Here is a 26,753-nt window from a genome sequence, read left to right as displayed (position 1 = left end):
GTATGTTTAAGAAGGTGCTCCAGCCCGGTATAAATCCAGCCTGGTCTTCGTGAACCAAGCTCCCAGCTAGGGGGATAAGATTATTCATGAGGATCGTTTCCAATATTTTACAGTCAAGATTGAGGAGAGATAACGGTTTATAAGAGCGTACGTCTGTCGGGTCATACCCCGGTTTGGGTAGCACCACAATCAAAGCCTCGCATTGCAAGCAAGGGAGCTCCTCCCTTGTCCATGCTTCCACAAAAATGTCTAGAATGGGTTGGGCAAGATGCATCAAGTACGTGGCATAATACTCTATTGGCAGGCCATCTGTGCCCAGTGTCTTGTTATGAGCTATCTGAGAGATGGCTGTACGTATTTCCTCCAGTTGCAAGGGTTTGTCAAGGACAGCTCTCTGTAATGGAGAGAGCTTTGTTAGGGGCATACCATTTAAAAACGATTACAGCTGTTAGGGATCAGCTATTAGATCTTCTTGGTATAACATACTGTAGTAGGCGTGAAAGGCGTCATTAATGGCGTCCTGTGTGTTAGCCATGGAGCCATCAAGCAAGCTGACCACTCGAATTGGAGTTTGTTGACATTCTTTGCAGACAAGCCATGCCAATAGTCTGCCTGAGCGGTCACCTTCTGCAAGTAGTCTGGTTAAGTAATATTGACAATCAAGTAGATGTGAGCATGTGTCAGCTTCATTAAACGTTTTCAATAATTCACATAGACGGGCAGGGGTCATCAAATGATTTGCAATTTCGTTCTCTAATGTCCGCATTTCCTTTCCCAACTCAGTAATTTCCCTGCATAATGTGTGCCAAAACCTCAATGTGACTAAGAAGCAACAGCCCCTCACTATTATTTTATGAGCATACCATTCCGATGCTCGAGGAGTAGTTGAGCCACAGTTATGTTCTAAATATTGTGCAATCCAACCAGATAGCTCTTCTCTAACTGGAGCATCTAATAAAGACTCATTCTGCAATCGCCACATGGGAACAGTGGGACGCAATCTATCCCACTGTATGGTAAACAGTAATGGGGAGTGGTCAGAAATCGCCTGTGCAAAGTACTCTGAGTGCGCAACCATGTGGCCATGAAAAGTGGGGCCCCAGAATAAATCTATACTAGTGTGAAGGTCATGTACTTAGGAATAGAAGGAATATTACCTCTCCAGTGGGTGCCCATTGCTCCATAGATCAGGAATCCCTCTATCCTTGGCCCAGGATCCCAGACAATTTGAGTTCTTCCTACTGACCGTGCTGCACAATGGGAGAAACTAGCAATCAAGTTCTACCTCTGGCACACAATTAAAATCACCTTCCCAAAAGCAAGGCGCTAGTGGATTGCTACAGAGAACAGGTATGATAGTACTGAGGAATTCTCCCTGGGCATGATTGAGCACATAAACTCCTACAAGCAACAATGGTGTTCCATCCAACAGTCCCTCCAGGACAACAAAGCGGCTCCCCGTATCCATCTTATAGTGCTGCTTAGTGTATTATACCCCCGGCGCTATCCATATCGGTACCCCTCTGGCAAACGTAGATGTTGAAATGCTGTCTATTTGGCCTTGTCCCTGTTTCCTAAGTTTCTGCAGCTCATTTTCTGTGAGATGCATCTCCTGTAATATAGCAAAATGTACGCAATAATTTTTAAGAAAAGAATGAATTCTATACCGTTTAGTCCGTGTTGTCATTCCGCGTACATTCCATAACATTACATTGTAACGCGTGGCAGCATTATCAGTGTAGGTACTCATGATATGAAGATGTATTCAAACATGTACATCATGTTTCACCCCTAGTCAGCGTCTGCTGCCCTCCCCAGCTCCTCTGGCTGTTGCCTCTTGCTGGAATGAACGGAGAGTATCCTGACTCTAGTTCTAGACACCACAGGACACACACTGGACTCCAGCTTCACCTCAAGCGACCAGATCACCATCGAGACCATCTCCACCCCAGACAGGACTGACCACCGCTGCATACAGGTCACAATCAGCGCACCCAGCAGCCGCACCCGCACCTCCAGGACCCCCCACACAAAATGGAACAAAATCACTAATGAGCATCTCACCTCATCGCTCGCCAAATCCCTCCCTACCCCCCTCTGATGACGGCAACACAGCAAAGCGCAATCTCAACGCATGGATCACCGAATGAGCCGACACTCTAGCCCCTCTCCAGCTGATACCAGCCAAACGCGTATCTAAAAAGGCCAGCTGGTTCACCACCGAACTCGTACCCGCAGACATTTAGAGAAAAAATGGAGGACCAGCCAATCCAACGAAGACCTTGCCTCATTCAGAGCCGCAACCACCGCCCACTGATGAAAAATCATGGAAGAATGCTCTCCGAGAGCACATCAACTCCTCTTCACACAACTCGAAGGAATGAGCAACTCACCTCATCGCTCGCCAAATCCCTCCCTACCCCCCTCTGATGACGCCAACACAGCAACGCACAATCTCAACGCATGGATCACCGAATGAGCCAACACTCTAGCCCCTCTCCGGCTGATACCAGCCAAACGCGTACCTAAAAAGGCCAGCTGGTTCACCACCGAACTTGTACCCGCAGACATTTAGAGAAAAAATGGAGGACCAGCCAATCCAACGAAGACCTTGCCTCATTCAGACCCGCAACCACCGCCCACTGATGAAAAATCAAGAACGCAAGGAAGAATGCTCTCCGAGAGCGCATCAACTCCTCTTCACACAACTCAAAGGAACTCTCCTCAGTCATCAACGAGTTCACAGATCCCCCTCCGAAGCCACCAGCATCCCTCCGTCACAGGACCTCTGCAACAAACTTGCCTCCTTTTTCCACCACAAGATCCAGGACATGCATGACAGCTTCCTGTCAAATTGCACCGGAACCTGCGACTGCCCCCCCTTCCCAGAAACCACCCAGACCATCCACGACTGGTCCACGCTCACCACCGAGGAAACAGTCAACATCAGGAACAGCACCCGCTCCGGAGCCCTCTTGGACCCATGCCCACACCACATATACATCAGAGCCAGTGCATCCCTAGCCCCCGAGTTTCGTAACACAATCAATTTCTCCATCAGCATGGGCAACTTCCCTGAGGACTGGAAACATGCCGAAATATGTCCTCTCCTGAAGAAGCCTTCAGCTGACCCATCAGAACTAAAGAATTTCCAGCCCATCTCACTGCTACCCTCCCCCACCAAAGTACTAGAGAAAGCAATCCACGCATAACTACGGAATTTCATTGAGACCAACAGCTCCTTGGACAGCTCCCAGTTTGGCTTCTACAGCAATCACAGCACATTGACAGCACTCCTGGCAGACACCGACAACATCCGATTACTCCTAGACCTCTGCCACACCGCAGAACTCATACTCCATGACCTCTCAACAGTTTTCGAAGCAGTCTCCCACAGCACTCTGCTCACCAGACTCCATGACATAGGATTTCACGGAAGAGCCCTGGAATGGATCCACTCCTTCCTCTCCAGGAGGACACAGAGGGTCAGTCTCCCGCCCTACACCTCTAGACCCACAGGAGTCAACTGCGGAGTCCCCAAGGATCCTCACTGAGTCCCACATTGTTCAACGCATGCATGGCCCCTCTTGCTGCCATCGTCAAAAGCCATGGAATGAGCATCGTGTCATATGTCGATGACACACAACCCATCATTTCCCTTACCGAAGACACAGACACGGCCAAAAGGAACTTTCATGCAGGAATGGAAGCTTTTGCCACCTGGATGAGAGAAAGCTGCCTCAAGCTCAACTCTGACAAGACGGAGCTCATTATCTTCAGAAAGGCCTCACCAGCATGGGACGACTCGTGGTGGCCCACATCCCTCAGCACCCCCCCTGCACCGACCGAGGACGCCTGCAACTTAGGAATCATCCTTGACTCCTCCCTATCCATGACAAACCAGGCAAACTCTGTTGCTTCCTCCTGCTTGCACACACTCCACAAACTCCGGAAGATCTTCAGATGAATCCCAGCAGACTGTTGCAAGACAGTCAGCTACTCCTTAGTAACGAGCAAGCTTGACTACAGCAACACCCTCTATGCCGGCACCTCAACTAGGAACATCAAAAAACTTCAACTCATCCAGAACGCTGCCGCCAGACTCATTCTGGACCTCCCAAAAGCTGAGGACCCTCTACTAGCTACCGTTCTAGAAGTGAATCACATTCAAGCTTCTCACCCACACGTACAAGGCCATACGCAATGGAGGACCAGCTTACCTGAACCACCACGTCTCCTTCCGCATCTTCGCCAGATCCCTACGCTCAACCCAGATGGCCCTGGCCACCATCCCTCACATCCGCAAAACCACCGCCGGAGGACAATCTTTCACCTACGCTGCAGCAAAGAGCTGAAACAACCTCCCCCCGCACCTCAGACAAATCCGGTCGCTCACCATCTTCAGGAAGAACCTCAAGATGTGGCTCTTCAGATGAGGCCCCTCCCCCCAACGCCTTGAGACCCTCACGGGTGAGTAGCTGCGCTTTACAAATAAAGATTGATGGATAGGTTTGGAGTGCATAAGCAAGGGGTTGTGAATTGTGTGTGTGTTAAGAGAGCAACTCCCTGTACTGCAGCCCACCCCTCGTCTCCCATCCTTCCCTCCCCATTTTGCCAAGTTAACTCAAACAGAACCAAAATAACGGCCATTAACATTAAACCCCAAAGCAGGTAGCACACGGGCTCACCGCCAATTGTCTCTGGTACAGTAAGGAAGGAAAATAAACAACAGTGGGGGATAAAAAGTGTCCATGAGGAAAACTTCAAGTGAGGTGTGATGAGCTAATCTGTAATGTATCTTGACCTTTATGGACATTTAAGAGACGTTAGCAGGAGCAAACATCCCATGCTGCGTATTCTGGAAGAATGCCAGAATATGTCCCCCAAGAATTACCTCATACTTATTTTGGGGCATAACTGGATACTGTGTGCAACAAATGCACCAACCAAGCCATCAAGAACAGTCAAACGTAATTGGCTGTTTGGATGGTAACATCAGGACCTTTAACCCTGTCAAGGAGAGTTGAGTGAGAGCTCCTCGTGTCCCAGTCAGAGTGCATCCTAGGCCTATCCTGTAATATCGTGAAGTTGTTCTTGGTGTAAAGTGCTGTTTCCAGTAGTGCCTTGATTCTCTCCGCTGCTGCCCGGGTTCTAGTAGGCTTGGCCTGGGATCTGTTCTGACAACGGCAATGGGTACAAGGCGTGAGCCAGTCCCCATGATTGTGTTCCTCTGTCGAGGATTGAGCTATGCCCTTGGCGTGCGTCCATGTCCAAGCATCTGCAGGTGTGGAAAGATATAGACCCTGTTGCCATCTATCACTCGGATCCTGGCGGGGAACATCAAGACATATTTGATATTATGTTCATGAAGGCGCTGCTAAATTCTGGTGTAAAAGCTACGTTGACATGGCACCTCTGCTGTAAACTCGGGGTAGGCTGTGATGGTGGCGCCCTCCCAGCGTTCAGAATCACAGGCCCGGAAGTATTGTAGGATCATATCCAGATCTCTGTAATTGAAGAAGTGGACAGTGAGTGTGTGGGGAGGAGCACTGAGCGGCAGTGGTTTGCCAGGGATTCTATGAGCCTGCCTATAAAGAAGAATTTTGGCACCTTCCCGTTGTGTACATTGTCCGTTAGCCAGTGTTCTAAAAACAGCTCTGCACTTTGACCTTCCACTTTCTCAGGAAACCCCATGAAGTTCACACTATTTCAACAATACTGTCTTTCTGCATCCTCTACCCTGTAAGGACGCCACTTCAGCGCCAAACTACTTCATTTGTACCTGCAGCTCTTGGACAGTAGGCCTCATATGACACAGGGACGACTCCATTTCTGCAACCTTGTCGGACAGTTTGCGGTGATCCTCACGGAGGATATTGACATCCTGTGAGACAAAGTCTATCTCATTTTTCAATTATGTTTTCATGGCCAAAATGGCTTGCAATATTTTCTCAAATTGACTAGAGTGTGCCTGTGGTGCAGTTTCCAGGTGCTGCAGTGTCATTGAGGACTCCATCCTTGTCATCGGGATGGAGGTATAGCACATCACTAGTGTACTCCAAGCTTGTGAACCAGATACGCTAAAATGCCCACCCTGCGGCAGTCAAAGACGATACCCTCAAAACTTGAAGCAATATTGATGGTACCCCTCACATAATGTCTATGTAGGTAGGGCGGGGCCACCAGCCATTGTCTGCAAATTTCTGCTTACCAAATGGCACCTCCTAACACCTGTTTGGACGTCAGATGTTGTCTCCTCGTGATGTTGTGGGGTTAGGAGGAAGGAGTATATAGTCCCATAGAGAAGATGCATCTAATGGCATAAAAATGAGGGCAGATGGTTCAAAAGTCATGTCAACTGGCAAATAAAATCTCAGAATGATTGTGATGTCAAGTGATAATTTGCCACATCAAAGCCCTGTGTACCATCTAGTGCGCTCTGTACAATGACTGGCCTGCAACGCGGATTACCTAATTTGGGGTCTGCACTGGTCCAGAGGATGACCCATCCTGTGGGCCCACGGGTCCTGAATGCTGGGCACCATGGTCCCCCCAAGGATCCTCAGTCCAACATCCATGTCCCGCTCTACTTGAAGGTTAGTGTCCCGCTTAGCTGCAGGTGCTGTAAGTCTGGTCCTGGTCCCAGAACAGCCCAGCCTGCAATGCACTCGCTATGCTCCCTCAAACAGCCAGGGCCCAGACCTCAGAAGGAGAGGGCATCCACCGCTATGGCCACGTCCAGCCACTAATATTTGCCCATGTGAAGCAGTTGAAGGGGCAGGATACTTCAGGATTTTGCCAGGGAGCTGTTTTCTAAGCGTCCAACTTAGCTGCCATCTTGACCACGCACCCCTTACATTTTAGTTGTCAATATTTTTGTCCTTATTATTTTTGATATGATATTAAGATGTAACTATATTCCCTACTCGATATTCAGGGCCCACACCCTGACAATCATCTGTGTCTGTGACATGGCTTTGGAATTTTAGACAGTCCTTGTTTATTGTAATCAATGGTTGCTTGCAGGCCCACCATTTTGTAGCAGACCTTAACCATGGTCTACGCTCGGATGTTTTGTGTGTTGTGTAGGTAATAGCTTTATGGAGGAGGAAAAATGGAAGCACTTAAAACTGACACCAACAGGAATGATAATCTAGTGATAGAGGCATGCGGGGATTTTGAGAAACAAACTGTTAGCCCTTGGTATTCCTTTATCCTCTCATTTCATACTAAAAAGTTACGGGACCCTCGCAGGCGTAAAACCTTAGACCCCACCCTTTCTGGTTTACAAAGAAGGATTTCTAAAAACTTTAGAAAAGTACATTGTGAGTCAATCATAACATAGAATGAGAGCAGTATAGGCACATGGTGCCTCTCTAGTGAAGGCAGACTCATTTCATCCAGAAAAACTTGATGTAAGAGTTGGTGAACAGTTAATGGAAACTGACGAAGTAGATGGGGAAAGAGAATTGCTTAAGCGAGCATGGTCATCTGTCATGAGAAATAAAATGAAACAATCATACATGAATAGGATATTCATAGGATATAGAGTTCCTGTGACCTTATAAAGCCACTGGGGTTGCTTCCTAGAGCCACTATATGGTCATTTCAATCCTGGCTTGCTTGTAACAGCCCTACAATTTAAGGTTGTGGTACTTTATTTCATATTTGAATTGCCATGCTCATTCAAGGGCATATTTATGTAGCTTTTTGCATCCCCCTTGCGTCCCATTATTGATGGACCATGGAATGCGTTGAAATGCTACCTGGGAGGAGTAATGAGGAGAAATGCATTATGCAGCACACATAGAAAGAGAAAATGCCTCTCAGCCTTGTCCCTTCCTGCCCAAAAGCCATCCTATCTTCAACACAGGTAGTCTTGCACCATGGTGCAAGGGTGCCCACGTTGGAGCTATGCACCACATTGCGCACCAGTGCAGGGAAAGGACAGGAGGGCGCCATATAATGTCAAATACAGTGCATTCCTGCCCTTTCCTTATCACGCAGAGCAGTGCAACAAGGTGGCTTGCGGCACTGCATGATTCCTTGATAAACTTGCCCCTCAGTATGTAAGACCATGGAGCCAGGATGTTCAGTTCATAAATTTGCAGCTGTTTATAGCAAATGTCACCTTTTCAAATCTTAATCCATGTCTGTGGTGCCTTCATGCCATATGTCCCAACTTTATTTTTGATATTATAAACATCAATACATGAATGAAATAGTTCTGTTGCAGGCCATAGGGTGCCAAAGACTGAGATCTTCCAGAGGGCAAGCATTTTAATAACTATATTTAATAACTATGAGGCAATGGGGGAGCATTGTATCCAGTGCCTGGTGCTATACAATATGTCTGTTATCTCCCGAACAAACGTTTTAAATCAAATCCAAATACAAAAATTGAGGAACCAACAGTTCCAAAGTGAGAGAGTATTTCCAAACAAATTCTCACGTAACTCATAAATATGGAACTAATGTTTAATGCCTCTATAGTCAAGGTTCATTCGGCAAGCACTGCTACCATCCTGTTGCATGTGATTGATGCAGACACGGCATCCACATTAATACAAACAAGTGTCTCAATCTGTTAATTGGAGAATTATCTGATTTGCAAGAACAAAGGTTTGCAGACATCAGACATCATCTATCGAAATGTCAAGAGGGCAGAAGAACAAGAATGAGACTTATAAATCTACACGATGTTTTGGGAGCACTTTACAGTGCTGTTGAATACCAACGGCTGTAATACAAATGTGGCACTTTTTCCTTTTTAAAAGGTGCACCCTGAACAAACAAGGAGAGTGTGCCGCACTAGAATGAATGGGCTGCCTCCATGGCTTTTAAGCAGCCACTCCGTGTTTCACTGTGCAGGCAGTAACCCGCTTGCACTTTTAAGAGTGGTGAGAGATCCCCTTGCAAGGTTGGGCCAGTGAGTGACTGAAATCCCCTTTAAGGGGATGTCTAGGGGTTCCACAGGACTCCCCCTTTACACTCTCCAGAGAGCTGCATTACGGGTGCACTGACAGTGTGCCACCTTTTTTGTGGCATGTTGTAAGTGAACCTCCTGATGGCTTCTTTGCCTTTGCGCCCACAATTATAATATGGAGTGGGTGCTGAGGCAAAGAGATTGCCTCATTCTCATGGGGTCATGCCCCCATGCAAATGAGGGAACGCCTCTGATGATAGGGCTGGTGTTATATGTGGACCAGCTCTATCTGTATTGCAGAAAGGGCTGCACAAGTGTTTGCCACACTTTCTGTAATACCAAATGCTCCGGGGGCAAGCAAAGCAGTGCCTGTTGCACACTAGGGGCACTTTATGTCCCAGGGCGGCAGGTACCAATGCTGTCACATTTTGATTCCCCCTCATTTCTCATTTCTACACCACCCTATTTTGTCGTATTATCTCACAGTGGCAAGTTATTTTTTAATTAAGTTTTTTTCATCCATGCTTTCCTCTGTACTTGGGCCCATAGTTAAGAAAATGTAGCGCCACCTTTGTGCCATTTTTCTGGTGCACAAGTGGCGCTAACCTAGCGTCATATATACATTTTGTCGCTAGACCCATCTAGTGACAAAATTTCAGAGATAGCGTCATTTTTGGGAGCACCACCCCACCTTGCATCCTTTTGCGACAATAGTTTGCAAGGTAAGTGTTCCCTTCCAAAACATTACACTAGCCCTCTAACGCCATATTTACTGCCTGAAGCGAAAATGACACACGTTAAGGAACTGGTCCAAAAACATGAGGCTAACTCTGATTAGCGTTAAAATTTAACGCCTGGTCAGATCAGGCATTAAAATGAGGCCCATAGACTACTACATAAGGAAAGCACACAGAAGGAACATTGGCAACCCCCTGGACAACATGGACCTGTTATTTCTCCAGCTTGGCATACGCTGTGGATGACAGTGACAACAACATGTCCTACCAGCACCACCGCAGCAACCCCAAACACCATCAAGGCAGCCACAAAGGAAGAGCATAAGGTGGGAGAGGATATTTCAACAGCACGCAACCATCCTTGCGCTCAGGGAACAAGATGTCATCAGACTCTACCGTCCGAAGCGGGAGTCGATTGTACGCCTGCAGCACCACACAGCACCAGACATCACTGCAAGGATGGAAACTCCAACAAATATTCCACCCATGGCCAAACTCCTGGCTGTCTTCTATGTGCTGGAGTCAGGATCAATCCAGACAATTGGGGGACAAGTGGGTGGTATCTCCCAGCCATCCTTCTCGGCCTTCCTTCCAAAGGTTCTGGAAGCAATCATCAGCCTCGCACCCCACCACATCCTGTTCCCCAACACCCAGCAAATGCAGCAGGAGACCAAGAAAGGGTTCTAACTAATTGCTGGGTTCCTGCATGTTCTGGGTGCAATGGACTGCACCCATGTCCAACTTGTGCCACCTGCTGCAACGGAACACCTGTACAGGAACCACAAACACACCCATTCTATAAATACGCAGACCATTGTGGACCACCGTTGTCACTTCACAAACATCCTTGCTACATATCCTGGCAGCTTCCATGGTGTCTACATATTATGTCACTCCACCATCAACAAGCGGTTACAGGATGGGCAATGTGGCAATGGACTACTCATAGGTAATCCACCATACCAATTATTACACATCAAACTTGTAGGACAAGCAATACATACACCACACTCGACACACATGGACAGGGCAACACAGATGTACAGACAACAACACATATACCACATTCCACACTACACCACACTAATTGGACATCACACACACATACACCCACACCCATATGTACATAATACAGGCACAACCTGACTGACACACCACATGAAGGACAGGAGCTATGTCCCCTTTGCATACAGAATCCGGGCCCCAACCACTACAAGTGTCCATAGATTGACAACTAAATACAGATCCCTCACACATAACACCTGACAAGGAACAGCTCAGCTATGTGAATGGCATTGGCCATGCCAACGTAAGAAAAGTCACATATAGGCACAGCCCCACATTTGTCATGGGGTAGAAGCCTCCAGTGGCACCAGTATCAAATACCATCCAAGTGTTGTCATCACCAACTACATATCACAAAAAGATACCAGACGTACCCACTGTGTTCACCTTCACTTGTCTGGTGCATTGTACAGCACACACAGGAATACAACATCACCAGCCATGAAAGGCTATCTGTAGGGATGGACACCTCACAAACACCTATAATCATACCCGATAATTCCCTAAACCCTAACATGATACCAGGGTACCAACAGGGGCTGTGGCAGCTGGACTACTGACAATGTACCAGAAGAGGCCAGAGATGCATGTGAATGAGGACACATGGGACTTAACAGGACTGGTCATGCGATGCAGGGCATTGCAAAAAAACGCATCATTCCCTCTCCTGTTACACAAGTGTCTACAAATTCATGCATGCATCATAAAACATACCATATAACTGTGCCACATTGTACCCATGATCCACATGCATATATGTATGCCAGACAGCAATTGGCAACACCAAAACTTTGTGTAAGGGAGTTTTTCCAAGGTAAAAGGGGTGGGATTCACATGCTACATACAGGGCACCTGTGTCATGGCACACAAAATAGGTTCAAAGTCCCAAAACATCACTCTTCTGGAGGTCTAAAGTGAAGGGACTGAGGCCCACATGTCAGGAAAATGGCACAGCATTGACAGCAGCAGCACTGTAATTGTGCCCCTTTGCTGCACCCTACTGCCATCATGTGGGTGCCATAAACTATCTACGGCGCATCATGGCACAGAGTACATGCAATTGTGTCAAGATAATGGATGCCCCTGATGGACTCTGTAGGAGTACTAACAACATACCTGACCATTTCATGCACAGTACATAGGGACCCTTTCAAATAAATGTTGTGCCCCCCCCCCAACGCCTGCTCTGTGGAGGTGTTCAATTAATCTGTGAAAAATCATGCCTAGGAACCCTGGAGAATCCTCTGTACCAATTTTGCTATTCCTCCAATTATGTGAATCTCCTCCTGGTACACATGATGCCTGGCACAGGCATAATCTGCCAGACAGGCATAATCTGCCACAAAGGGTCACAAAGTGTTGCACTGGATGCATAACGCCACATGGAAACATGGTGGCCTGCGTTTGGCCTTGTAGGGCTATAATAGTGTCAATGCAAATGACGCTATTGTGATGCAAGGAGGTGGTAGGTTTCACTAACATAAGGACACAGCCTTAAATATGGACAACACAACACATATTTGGCATGGTCAAACTGTCAGTCCAGAATTAATTTGACAATCACCAGATCCCTGAAGCACAACCCATGATAGTAACGACCACCACCACACACCAATGAAACCATTCAACCAAACAGGAACTCACACAATACCAGATGCAAGTCTGAGTCACCACTACACCTAAAACTAAAAGCTGCCATGGCACATAGGAAACCACAAATATGCATGACTGACACACGTTCTCACATTCCTTTGCAGCTGACCAAGGTTACGGCATCCAGTCATGGGTGATGACCCCGTTCGGCAACCTGACAATGGAGGAAGAGTGGGCATACAATGAAGGCCACAGAAGGCCACGAAACATGGTGGAGAGGACATTTGGCTCCTGAAGTCAACGACAGGAGGAAGCCTGCTGTATGCACCACCGCTGGTATGCAAGATAATTGTTGTATATGCAATTTGCATAACATTTGTAATCAGACTAATGTCCCCTGGGATAAACTGGTAGATGTCCCCAATGAGGAGGACGACAACAATGGTGCAGCACGGCATAGGGGGGACAATAAAACACTGCTGCAGAAGTTTGCAGGAGACAACAAATCATACTGAACTTCTTCACCTAGACACTGTACAACATATTTCACCCCATTAATATCACCATTAAATCACTTTGCACCAGATTGTCCATGGTGAACTCATGTCTGATAGTTATTTATCAGTTAAAGGCCATTATGAATTTGAGCCCTTCATGGACGTAGCACTATCTCCATTCGCACACGCTCTTTTTATCAGATTCAGAATAGGGTCTCTTCCTTTGTGCTCTATAACGTACAAATGGTCTAGTTCCATCAATAGATCCAAGTTCTGTCCGATGGGTTGTAAAAGTGAAGAGTCTGTCTCACATGTTCTTTTTCATTGCCATGCATACCATAAACAAAGAGCTCTTTGGATCATCCCGCATTGTAAATACATAGGTGTCAGGTCCTATCTTCATGCTGAGAGAATTTTAAAATCTGACTCATCTGTCCAGATAGTTTTATCAGTGGCAAAATTTCTCGAATAAATCTGGTGTTTTAGATTAGCAATTTTAAAGAATAAGACTGGGTAGCTAACTTTTAGATTTATTTATGTATATATATTGACCCTTGATGGTTGATTTTAGTACTCAATTTTAAGCATAAAGACATTGTCTCACTATACTATTGAGTATTTATGGACCTTGTTGAGTGGAACCTTCTATTATTAGGAGACATATACTCTGATTATCTTGTTTGGATCTTAACTTTTCCTAACTTTTTTAATTTTTCATTGTGTTTATATTTTTAGTGTTTTCTCTCTCTTAAAAACTCGATGTATGTATTGTACTTTTATGGTATGTTTTTTACTTACAGAAATAAAGTTAAATGATGATGATGAACTCATTCTCTGCTTCATACACCATTGGTAAGTTGCCCATACCTCGGAGAACAGGAAAGAAACACAACAATTGCAAAGAATGTTGGAACATAGGTTATGATTTAAGAGGGTCTAGTGCTTCATGCCGCACATCAGAGTCACATAACGCATGCTCATGTGGTTCTCTAAGGCCTAGATCCACGCACCAGAAATACTAAGTGGCATAATGTATGCATTGCACAAATTCCGACCCCTTTCACCACATCGTGTCTATGCAAGACAAGCTGTATGGAACGAGTATGTGCATATGGTAAGGGGTGTTTCAAAATAGTGTACTTGAAACTAAGGAACTAAACTGTGACACATCTCAGACGGGTAGCTGTAATGCCAGCACTGAGCAGGTGTGACAAGGGGGAACACCTTTGGAGTCAATGGACCATTATGTACTGGTCAGGTTTAGGGCCAAAAGTTTGGCCCCAACCCTACACAGTATATCAATGGTGCTACATACCTTGAGAGCTATTGGCCCAACTCTGCCTCATGGTATGCTGTCACTCAAATGTAGCACACACATGTTGGCTGTGGCATGCAATAAGGGCCGCAAGACAAGTGGAGCAGCAATGGGGTCTGCTCCACTCTCCATTCATAAGGCCCTGTAGCCAGGAATGATTCATATAATGGGAGAATGCACTACCACAGGAATGTGTGGCTGGAATGTAGGAATAGGATGTGACACTTCCAATGTACCTTCTTAGGCACATGTCACACAATTGTGTTGTCTTGAAATATGCCTGCAGCTAATCTGGAAATACCTGTGAAGACTACTGTACTGGTGGCCTAGGTAGCAAAGAGTTAGCATTACCTACAATGGTTGGTTTGTGCCTGCAAGGTAACCCAGTGAAGTCTGTATGACACCATCACACATGACATATGAAAACATACCTCTCAAGGACACATGTATGACCAAGAAAAAGTAACATACTGGGACCAAAACCCTAAGAAGTCTAGGGCTCCCACAGCCAATTGTGTTTGCGGTGTGCATGTAAGTCTAGCAATGTCCAAAATGTCTCAGACCCATCCACAATTGTATGGGTGAAGAAGAAGAAAGAAATGTTGCATGTGGCATTTCACATAATCATAGCCGAGATGACTCCACACACAAACAAGTTACACTCATGGTGAAAGTGACATAGGTTGTGGAATGTAGATGTGAGTGCATGCCCATGTATAGCAAAGGATGTGACAGAAGAGCTGAGAAAACATTGCCATTTTATGTAAAAGTCAAAACAACCATGTTGTGTTCGGTGGTATGTACCAAGTATGTGCCTTTCACACATATGTCTGAATTCTCAGCACACATAGCACTTCAGTGACTCAGGCTAGGTATCAAGGATGCACAAAAGTCAACTTTCCACTAACGGAAATGTATATGTATCACTTGATAATACATAGACTTCATTCAGATATGCTCCCACATAGGGAACCATAGGTGGCACAGATATGAATACACAGCCATGAAACGATGGCCAACATATCTCCATGCTGGAAGATAGATTTGAAGGCATAATATCCCTTGAACACACTGCTTTGGCATTCGTTACACGAAACATATCTTTCCACACAAGTCACATACGAACCTTCATTGACACATGTCAGTACACCATCTTCTGCATCATATATGCATGGGGACCATATTTTACAAGTGTAGCATAGCGTCATGAACCCTGGACCATGTAGCACACCAGAGTGTGGACACACATGCACTGACATTGCCATGGGTTACGTGAAATCAACACAGCCTTAATCCACATCATCCTTTGTGTCAATTTTTCAAGGGTATCACATGCATGAGCATGTATTTGGAAATAGCCCATCATATCTAAAGCCGTGTTGTCAAATGTAGATTTGGAAATCAGAAATGTACACCTCCAGTACATGTGGTAATATGTATGTGGAAAAATTCTACAAGCACATTTGCAAATGGTATGTCATTGCATGCATCACCCACACATACAAACTTATGGTAACACATTCCAATGTTACTGCTACACATATGAATGCACATGCACACACATGTGGCCATGACATACTGACTACCTAGATGCATAGCACCTGTAACAAGGAATGTGCATATGGATGCACTGTCAGTCTTTCCTACAAAATTCACGCATTCTCGTTTTCATAAGAAATTTTGACGCAAATGGCAATTCTCCATACATCGCGAATCAATAAAATGACACCTGGCCCCTGTGTGTCAATAGTAAGTCGACAGGCCTTGTCAACCTTCATGGAAAAAAAACATGCATAACCGTCATGCATTAAAAAAAACAACGCATATCAGAAAACGTGACGCACATGCTCAGGAAGTGATGAAACAGGTCTTTTTGCTGCAAACATGGTAGTGATTTCACTTTCACTTTCACTTTTACTTTACATTCTTTCAGTCTGTGATTGTGAGAGGCTGTGTGGAGCTGGTGCTGGTTCAGGAATGGTGTTTTTTTCTGAGTTTTGTGCTGTGTCCTGCTGCTGTCCTGTCAATTTTGTCATTTATGTACGTTATGTGTAGTGTTTTTGTCCTGTCATACCATTTGTTTAGTGGGTGCTTGTCTTGGGGTAGTGTAGTCTGTTGGGGTATTTGGGGTTAGGTGGGATAGTGTTAAATCATTTTGGGTGTAATATATTTGCAGTGGAGGGGAAACTGCATTATGTCAGGGAGCAAATCTCAGGAGTGAAGATGAACTGGAAGGGTTCAGCTGGGTGGTTAAACACTACCTCCCCATGATGTTGAATATGGGTTACTGGCTCATCCAGGGCTACCTAACGGAGGCACTGAAGCTGCGGCAGGGCACAATGCTCCACCATCTATGGAGGATCTTTGTTGTCGGGTGTATGAACTACCAACTCAAACACCGATCGGCAGACCTCATGCGGGAGAGGGAGACCCCTGGATCACCTTTTGATTCGGACAAGTGGACCAGATTGTAAGTACCCCTTTTCACATTGCAACATCCTCATTTGCATGTGCATGGCAGGAGGACATAAGGTTGAAAGCAGCATGTTTTATCAAGGGTCAGGGCAGGAAGTTTGGGGGCTCATTATGAACCCCGGGTGTTGAGACCACCATGCCGGCGGTGGCGGAAAAGACCACCATCTGCATGGCGGTCTGAACCACCATATAATAAAAACAACTCCGCCACTGCCAGGCTACCGCCGCCAGGCAGCCTGACGATGGTGGATTACATTATCCGACAGGGCAGCGCTGCTAGCAACGCTGCCCTCCGGATAATGTACCCTATTTCCCCAAGCCTTTCCCTGGCGAGTTCCTCTGCCAGGAAAAGGCTGGCAGAAAGGGTGCTCTGGGGCCCCCAGGGGGCCCCTGCACTTCCCATGCACTTGTCGATTTACGGGCAGTGATCTGCGTGACGGGTGCTGCTGCACCCGCCGCTCTGAGGCATTGCCGACGGCTCCTTGTGGAGCCTCCGGCAATGTCCCAGCCCATCAGAATGTTCTTTATGTGGCCAGCATGGTCTCAAGGGGGCTGGCGGTCTATAGAAAGACTGCCAGCATGAACACGATGGTGTTTACCGCCGTGTTCATAATGACTCCCTTAGAGTCTAAACCAAACAGCATTTAAGAGAGCTAAGCAATGCACCAGTTGCAGACAAATGCAACAGTCCTCTTGGTATAAATTGTGCACCACATATACACCATAAAGTGTCAAATATCAGAGACACGTGTGCAATGGTTCAAGGTACATGTTTTCCATGCACAAAATTACATGTCCATCATGGTCATTAGAACTGTGTAAATGCGGTAAGTAATGTTAAAGTGATGGAAAACATGACACAGGAGTATTGTCAGTCATGGGTGTGTGTGTGTGCTGAGAATCATCTACGTGCAGAGTGACATGACAGTTACAGAAATGTAAGGAGGAGTGATTGCCTCATGATGCAACATCTGTGTCTATATTTTTTTAAGGTGATCTTGCAAACGGAGGGTACTACTACCTAACAATATTTGACAAGTGCAAGCATTGTGGTAGTGTGAAAGGCTGGGGCCACATGACGGCTCTTAGAAATGGGGTATTTCGTTGACAGTTTGCACTCTGTCCAAGTAGGGACTCTCATCTGGTCAAGGTAAAGGAGATGCAGACTTGGATAACCCCTGCTCAACCCCTTGGTAGCTTGGCACAAGCAGTCAGGCTTATCCCAAAAGCAATGTGTAAAGTATTTATACTAACACAGACAGTTATACAGCGAAAACACTACAAAAAGGACACCACACTGGTTTAGAAAAATGTGCAATATTTATCTAAATGAAACAAGACCAAATCAACAAAAATCCAACGTACACAAGTAAAGTTACATTTTTAAAATAAAAGAATCTTTCTCTATAGAAAACAATGTAAACGTTGTTGTTACACAAAGTACCTGGTTTGCTTCAAAAATAAAGCTCCACAGGCGAGCGTCCATCGAAAAAGTCAGCAATGCATCAAGTCCTCACTCGTAAGTGAGGCCGTGCATCGTTTTGTCTCAGGTCGGGTAGGCGATGTGTCGATTTTCTCTCCTGCTAGAAAGTGGTGCATCGATTTACGGGTTGGGCACCTTGGATCCACGCAGGTTCACATTGATTTTGATGCCCAGCGATGATGTGTGAGAAATCTGGCTGCACAGTGGTGGAAAACCATGCTGCGTGGGTTCTGCGTTGTTTTCATCAGCTGCAAGCTGGTGTTGCACTGTTTCTCCAGCCACGATGCAGGCGATGCATCGATTTCAGCTGTGAGTCAGAAAACACGTCATTTTCATAGCTGTATTGCAGGTAGTGCATTGAAACTTTCCCCGCACGGCTCCTGTGTGTGGATTTACACCTTGGTTCTACCAGCTTCACCTTTCAAGGGCCTAGGGACTGGATAGGGCGCCACTTGGCAGGGCAGGAGTCTCAGGAGAGTCCAAGTACTGGCAGAGGAAGTCGTTGATGGCTCTGCGACTTCAAAACAGCAGGCGAGCTCAGTCCAAGCCCTTGGAGACACTTCACAAGCAGGAATATACCACAAAGTGCAGTTTTTGTCCTATTTCAGGCATAAGCAGCAGCTGCAGACCAACCCAGCAAAGCACAGTCACAGACAAAGAGGCAGTAATCCTCCTCCAGCTCTTCAGCTCCTTTCCTTGGCAGAGGCACCTCTTGGTTCCAGAAGTAATCTAAAAATCCAGGGTTTTGTGTCCACTACTTATACCCCTTTCTGCCTTCAAAGTAGGCAAACTTCAAAGGAAAGTCTCTGTTGTTCGCGGGATCCTGCCTTGGCCAGGCCTGGCTCCAGACTCACACCAGAGGATTGGAGACTACATTGTGTGAGGGCAGGCACAGCCCTTTCAGGTGTAAGTGACCAGTAAGTTGTGCATTTCTGACATAAGGGGCACCCAAAAAGAGAGCCTTAACATCAACTTGGTTACACTGTTCCTTTATGTGAGTGAACTTATATTTCTGCCTAAGGCTGGTTGATTACCTGACCGTTCCCTTGTCATCAGAAAGCTAATTTTCACTTTGCACATGTGGCATATTCATGCATGGCGCTAAACATGCCAAGTGCAACCATACTGACAGGGTTCCCACCATCAGTGTCCTGACATCCGGCATGGTGTGCGATATGTTACATATGGCACACACATGGTGGAGGTATGTGTTGGTGATATTGGATTGAAAACTGGCAAGCATCTAAGTAGTTGTCTGCTTCTTCACATAGATCAACTACCAGAGTCAAAGCTTTAGCCACTGGACAGTATCCTGCCCCCGATAGTGTTAAAAATATGTATCTGAAACATGTACATATGTCTGCCACTCAAATCAGTGCATGTTCTTGTGTGATAACTAAGAGCCACCTATGTGAGAAACAGGTGCAGCGCAGTGCTGTGCCAACATCAGCAGCTCTGTGCTGTGCTGCGCTGCCTTGTATTTCCTTGTACGTGGCAGGCCAGCATCTGTGCCTGCACTGGCACATAACTCAGCAGCCAACGCTTGCATACTTAGACAACAGTGCAAGTGTTTCTGTGTTGAGGGGAGTGCCTATTTTCAGGAAGGTATCCCTTCCTGGACATAAACAATCTACAATGGTGATATGCCACTTCTATATGTGAGCAGATTGCAAGCCACATAGTAGTACCAAAACATCCATTATATTACATTGTAAATGTGCAGGAAGGGATGCTTATCTGCACTTAAGCAAACATCCATGGCATTTTACCTCTTCTGTGTGCCTTCAAATGGCGCACACATATTAGACCCAAGAAACAAGGAGGATTTAAAGCATTCTTCGCCTCTTTGCCATGCTAACATCACCCCTGGGATGTTATTACCCTTTTGGTGCTAACAGTAAGTACAATGTCTTGTAAATCTGGGGCAGCATCAAAAGCTTTGGGTGTTACAATGGGACATCCACTGCAACAATCATTGCATGCCCCTCTGATGCAGAATACTGTGTCATGCTGCCCCATATGTACAGGGAGGCGTTAAGCTACAAAAAGCGGCATCACAGCTCCTTGTACATATGGTGTAGTGAAAGGCACCACAGGAGCATCACGGAAAGTGACACTCTGGTGGTGCCAAGCTTCTTTAATCTGGCCCTTTATCATACAACCAGAATGGTTGGCAGTTGTTCATTCCTAACACAAAGTTGACTAGCTTACTCAGCTAAACAAGTTGAATGTGTAAAAGGTGTCCATGCTCATAAATGTTCAAAAATCGCAGAGCTATGTGTTCCTCTCATATCCTGCAGGTGGACATCCTCCCTACACAATTGGAGATGTTTCGCAGTTTGAAGACCCTGATGCAACCAGTAAGTGTCACGTTGTGCGTCATATGTGTCATTCCAGGGTTTTGTGTGAGAGGGTATGATGTGTGCAATGCAACATTAAAATTACTTATGTAACCAATAAGATAACATCATCTGACTCTGGGAATTGACATCATGTCTGATGCAATGTTGAGGATGTAGATTAAGTTGATGGTTGCACAAGTGCCAACGTGGGCTGACATGGAATTGTGGGTGTTCGGATAAGGACAACATGCCCACATACACAGTGATGTCGGTCAAGATGTGTGTCAGATGTGCTGTTTATCTGATTAGCATGCTTGTTGCCAACATATTTGCCACAGCACATGTTACAGCACTGGGTGCCACACATTGCTTTAATATACTCAGGACATGGTACAAATGATGTACACATGTTAATGTCTCTAGGAGGCTTATCAAGGAGACACTTACACCACCAGTGCCTCACTACCCTTCTGAAAGGAAGTGAGGCAGTGACCATGAAAGGAGCCTTATTATTCTGGGCAACAGTCATTTGAGTACACATTGAGATTTCAGCTCTGCTCCAGATGGATATGGGACATGTCTACCGATTGTATCATACAAGATGTTTGCAGATTAACCTACATGATCTATCCATCATGATAATTATGAGTGAGCTTGGTCACATCATGTGTGTATAAAATGTGAATGGTGAGTGTTTACCTGGTACTTAGAATATATAAAACATGCACGTGCACAGGTAGTTCAATAATAAGGAAAACTGTTGCTGCACCCAGTGCAGGACCACTCTTCCTATGCCCTTTAGGGCACCCCTATCACCACCACGTCTGCGCCATGTAAGACATTCTGCACACTATGCCACAGGTTAGAAGGCAACAGGGACAAAATCTGTAGACAATATGGATGTACTGTTCAGGTTTAGGGCAAATGATATTGGCACTAACCCTGAACTGTATGTAGGGGCCCACTGTAATCAATGGTGTGCCCCCTTGTAATGCCTGCGTTGAGCAGATGTTAACCAAAGGAGACATAAATCATGCATTGGAATCTCTTAGAAAACCCAGTGCCATTTTTCCTGCCCTCCTACCCGGTAAACCCCACCTTGCATCCATAATGCCTGCCCAAGGCATAATGTAGCGCAAGGGGTGTCAAAGTAGTGTAATGCATGCATTGTGCCACTTTGTGGCTATGGCACAGGGATTTGGGACTTGATGGGCCACTTGATCTACACACGTATGATGATGCAAATGTGGAACAAGGAGGAGACACTTGTCCACCTTAACTCTGGACCTAATGGTAAAAAATGGATAGTGCAGGAATAAGGCTGTGCGCAGTAAATGACCCACCCTGACCTCTGCTTCGCGTCTTTGAGGAGCGTCATGCATGCCGCTTGTCATCCCCGCTTGCTCCAGAAGTGGTCATCAGCGTTGCCTGCCCTGTGGTAAAGCTCATGTAGCTGCAGGGTCAAGACATTGGTGGACAAGATGCACTTATCAATGCCATTCTATGAATGGACTACAACTCCCAAGTTTTTAGAGGCAGCGGCCATCTTGGGGTGTGGCAGGCCTATAAAGCCCAGCCACACCCAAGCACATTGCTCACTATTTTGAAGACTTCGGTGCAGTCGGACCTAGTGGGGAGTTCCTCTGAAGAAAGCGGATTTCCTGCATGGCAGAGTGGCAGCATGTCAGAGTATCCTTGTTTCCATGGTGAATTCAAAAATGAGTAGGTCGTACTCTTATCGGTAAGGTCTTGATGTGTCAAATCTTCCAAAGTAAAGAGACCCTTAGCAAAACGAGCAAAACGCTTTAGACCAAAAGTAAAGCGCTCCTGGCACGACGATCAAAGCGCTTCAGGCCAAACGAGTAAGGCACCCTTGGCACGACAATCAAAGCGCTTCAGGCCACATGAGCAAAGTGCCCCTTAGCACAAAGAGCAAAGCTCTTCAGGCTAAATGAGTAAAGCGCCCTTTGCACGACAATCAAAGCACTTCAGGCTAAATGAGTAAAGCGCCCTTGGCATGATATTCAAAGTGCTTCAGGCCACACGAGGAAAGCACCCTTGGCTCGACAACCAAAGTGCTTCAGGCCTCACGAGTGAAGCGCCCTTGGCACGACAATCAAAACGCTTCAGGCCACATGAGGAAAGCGCCCTTGGCACGACAATCAAAGCACTTCAGGCCACACGAGTAAAGAGCCCTTGGCACGACGATCAAAGCGCTTCAGACAAAACAAGTAAAACGCCCCTTGACACAACGAGCAAAGCGCTTCAGGCAAAACAAGTAGAAGCGCCCCTGGCATAATGAGTAAAGCGCTTCATGCATGACAATCAAAGCGCTTCAAGTTCAATTAGTAAAACTTTTCAGGCCTCAGTTGCAAATGTGAAAGCGCTTGAGAAAAGCAAGCTGTAGTTTCATTGTTTTTTTGTGAAGTACAATATGTGAGGTGCATATTTAAATCTTTGTTCATTTCTAGGCTGAGATCAAACGTTTATGTTATGAAAGCATAATTGTCATATGGTTAAAATTCAGGGTATGATCATATTCCAAATCCCTGCCATCTTTAGGTACAGAGATTGTAGTTTGTTCTAGTTCCATGATTCAAAGAAGGGGCTACGCCCAGTTCACAAAGGGTGTCAATCCGATATCACAGAGACGCCTTTGTTACAGAGTCTATTGGTGAGTTTATACTGTCATGAAAGAGTATATGCATATTTGTCCTAACCATTTTCTTTTCAGATCTCTCTCTCTGCAATTCCCCACCCTAATTCCCTTCCCCCGCCCGGCATCATAAAAATACTCTGATAGCTTTCTGAGTTGGTGACGCCAGGAGGTGGACCTTTTGGTCAGCAGCGTACAGATCCCGAGGAAAGGTCACTGTGACAGAATAGTGAGCCCACAAGTTTATACTTTCCTCTTGGTCTCTATGTGAGCTGTGCAAAATGGCCACCTTAGACACCCTTCTGCAAGTAGTCACTCAAATGCAAAGGGATTTAACAGACTCAAAAAAGTTTACAGCCGATTTAGTTAACAAAGTAACCCAGCTACAGAGTAAGGTGGACGGGTCAGAACCTGAGTCTCGCCCTATAAATTCAACACCTACTAACGTAGCCGTGAACATGCTGACACAAATGCATCTGGCTGCACCAGAAAGGTTTTCTGGGGATCCCAATAAGGTTCAAGTTATTCTCACACAGGTGGAACTACACTTTACGTGCCGTCCCAGTGCCTTTCAGGATCCACAATCTAGAATTGCATTCCTTATATCCTATCTGAATGGTGATGCAGCTACTTGGGCAGTGCCATAAGTCTGATTAGATAGTCCCCTTTTGTATAATTGGCATCGTTTTGTGGAGGAATTTGAAAAGGTATTTGACAGGCGCTCAATTACCATGTCTGCAGACAAAGAGTTACTAGAGTTACGCCAAGGAAACAAAGACTTGATAACGTATTTGTCACACTTCAACCGGTTAGTAGTGGAAACCGCTTGGCCAGAGGAAAAAAGGTCAGCGGTGTTTTATCAAGGACTAAAAGACGAACTGAAAGACGTTTTGGCCCAAATTGAACCGCAACCGAAAACTTTTACTGATTTAATTAATCTAACTCTGCTGCTAGACCATAGACTCACAGGAAGAAAAGGGGTAAGGAAAAAATGAGAAAGGCCCAACTGGAGAATGGAAAGGTTTAGACACCCTCAGTTGTCCTCAAACCCTAATATAGAACCAATGGATATTGGAACTATTCGTCCACCTTTGACTAAAGAGGAGAAAGACATACGACGAAGAAATGGACAGTGCCTGTACTGTTGAAAAAAGGGTCACTTTGTAAAGGAATGTCAAGTGAAACCCAAAGGTAAACTTGATCCAACACTTGTGGCAGAGAAAAAGATAGAGGTTGCTTTGCAAAAATACACAGGAAAACTAAAGTGCCCAAGAAAAAACAAAGGGGGCATCCTGGGCAAATTGACAATCCCTTCAGTGTGTTCTTGTACAAATCGTTATGTCAAACATTTCCGAATTCTAGCACAACTAACTGTACAGGGAAAACGTCATACTGTACAAGTTCTAATTGATTCAGGGGCAACAGGAAATTTTGTGGACCAACAAACTGCACTAGACTTGCAAATACCCAGTGTCAAGAAAAAGGTTCCTGAAGTTGTTTACGCAGTCGATGGTAGTGAATTGGCAGGAGGCCCCGTTACTATGCAAACCTCACAAATGCAAATGCTTTGCAAAAATGATGGGCATCTGAACCACTGTGAGATAATTTGCTTCGATATAATCCAAGCACCCCAATATGGTTTTATCTTAGGAATGCCGTGGTTAATGTTACACAATCCATGCATAGACTGGAGCAACCAGGTTTTGCGTTTTTCTTCTTCCTCTTGTTTAAACAAGTGTCTTCATCCATGAAGAGACAAAAAAGGGAATCCTCAATACTCTATTGGTACTGCAGCAGAGAAGGAAATTGATCTGCCACAACAGTATTCAGAATACACTGACGTTTTCTGTGAAAAGAGAGCGAACTCATTACCACCTCACAGGTCGCATGACTGCCAGATCGATCTTGTACCCAGCGCCAATATACCAAATTGTAGAATCTATGCATTATCAGAGAAAGAAAACCAAGTCCTACGAGAATACCTCGATCAATGCTTAGCCAATGAGCTAATTAGGCCATCACGATCTCCAGCGGCTTCTCCGCTGTTTTTCGTACCCAAAGCCAATGGCGAATTGAGACCTTGTATTGACTTTAGAGCGATACAAAAGATTACTGTTAAAAATAAATACCCACTACCCCTCATACCAGTCTTATTAGATCAGGTAAAATCAGCAGTTATTTACACCAAACTTGATTTTCGTGGTGCTTAACACCTAGCTCGAATTTGAGAGGGAGATGAGTGGAAAACAGCTTTTAAAAACTTTTATGGTCTCTTTGAGTATCTAGTGATGCCGTTTGGTCTATGTAATGCCCCAGCATCTTTTCAATATTTCCTAAACGATGTTCTGAGAGAATACCTAGACATCTTTGTCATCGTTTATATTGACGATATATTGATCTATTCAAACTCCGTAGAAATTCATAAAGAACGTGTAACAAGGGTGTTACAAACTCTATGAAACCATCATTTGTTTTGCAAATTAAGTAAATGTGAATTTCATACCAAAAAAGTCGAATTTTTGGGAGTCTTCTTATCTTTGACTTTATTTCGGTAAGTAAAAACATACCATAAAAGTACAATAAACATCAAGAATTTTTTAAAAGGCAAGAAAACACTAAAGATAAAAACACAGTAATTGTTTTTAGAAAGAATAAAAAAAAAATTAAATCCAAGCAAAATAAGCAACAGGGTAAGCACCTCTTAATAATGGATAAGTCTGCTCAGCAAAAAACTGATTCCGTAGATCAATAAATAATCAGTAACATGGTTAACCAGTATCTATATCCTACGAGGTAAAGACTAAAATCATGCATCCAAATTCAATAAATATACATAAATAAGTCTAAGAATTAGCTACCCACTCTTGTTCCTTAAATTTACTAGTCTCAACCGCCAGATTGATTCGAGAAATGTTGCCACTGGTAAAACTATCTGGACGGATGAATCACATTTTAAAATTCTCTCAGCTTGAAAACAAGATCTGGCCTGATTTGTTTGCAAAGCGGGATGAGCCAAAAGGCTCTTTGTTTGTGATAAGCATGACAATGAAAAAGAACATGGGAGACAGACTCTTCGCTTTTACAACCCATCGGACAGAATTTAGATCTATTGATGGAACTGGACCATTTATACAACAAGGAGCACAAAGGGAGAGACCCAATTCTGAACCTGATAAAAAGGGCACGAGCAAATGGAGATAACGCTGCGTCCATGAAAGGCTCAACTTCGTAATGGCATTTGACAGATACAAAATTATCCAACATGGACAACGGGACAGAGCTGGCGAATTGACCAATCTGGACATTATGCCAAAACGCATCTTTTAACAGCTGCGCAGCATTTTTAGGAATGGAAAGGGGATCCTGCCAATAGGACCCTAAGCCAAGCTGAGTAAAAGATCGTTCAACGAAGACACACCATTTAATTTTGATAATAAAATCACGGCCCACCAAATTAAGAAGCCCACATCGAAAAGGAGTTAGGGCATCTGTTGTTCATAACCGAATCCAGTACAGCAGAGGCCTTAAGGCAGCAATCTGCGAAATTGAAAAGAGGTTTAGGTCCATTCGGATAGGCAGAGCTGGTGTGCTAGAAGGGACCTTTAGCAGCATTTTTAGAAACTGATTTTCTGCCCTTGCCAAATTTGCCGAGTTGCAGTGGCCC

This window comes from Pleurodeles waltl, chromosome 6, assembly GCF_031143425.1.
Source record: "Pleurodeles waltl isolate 20211129_DDA chromosome 6, aPleWal1.hap1.20221129, whole genome shotgun sequence".
Lineage (NCBI taxonomy): Eukaryota > Metazoa > Chordata > Amphibia > Caudata > Salamandridae > Pleurodeles > Pleurodeles waltl.
Note: the sequence above shows the minus strand (reverse complement) of the source record.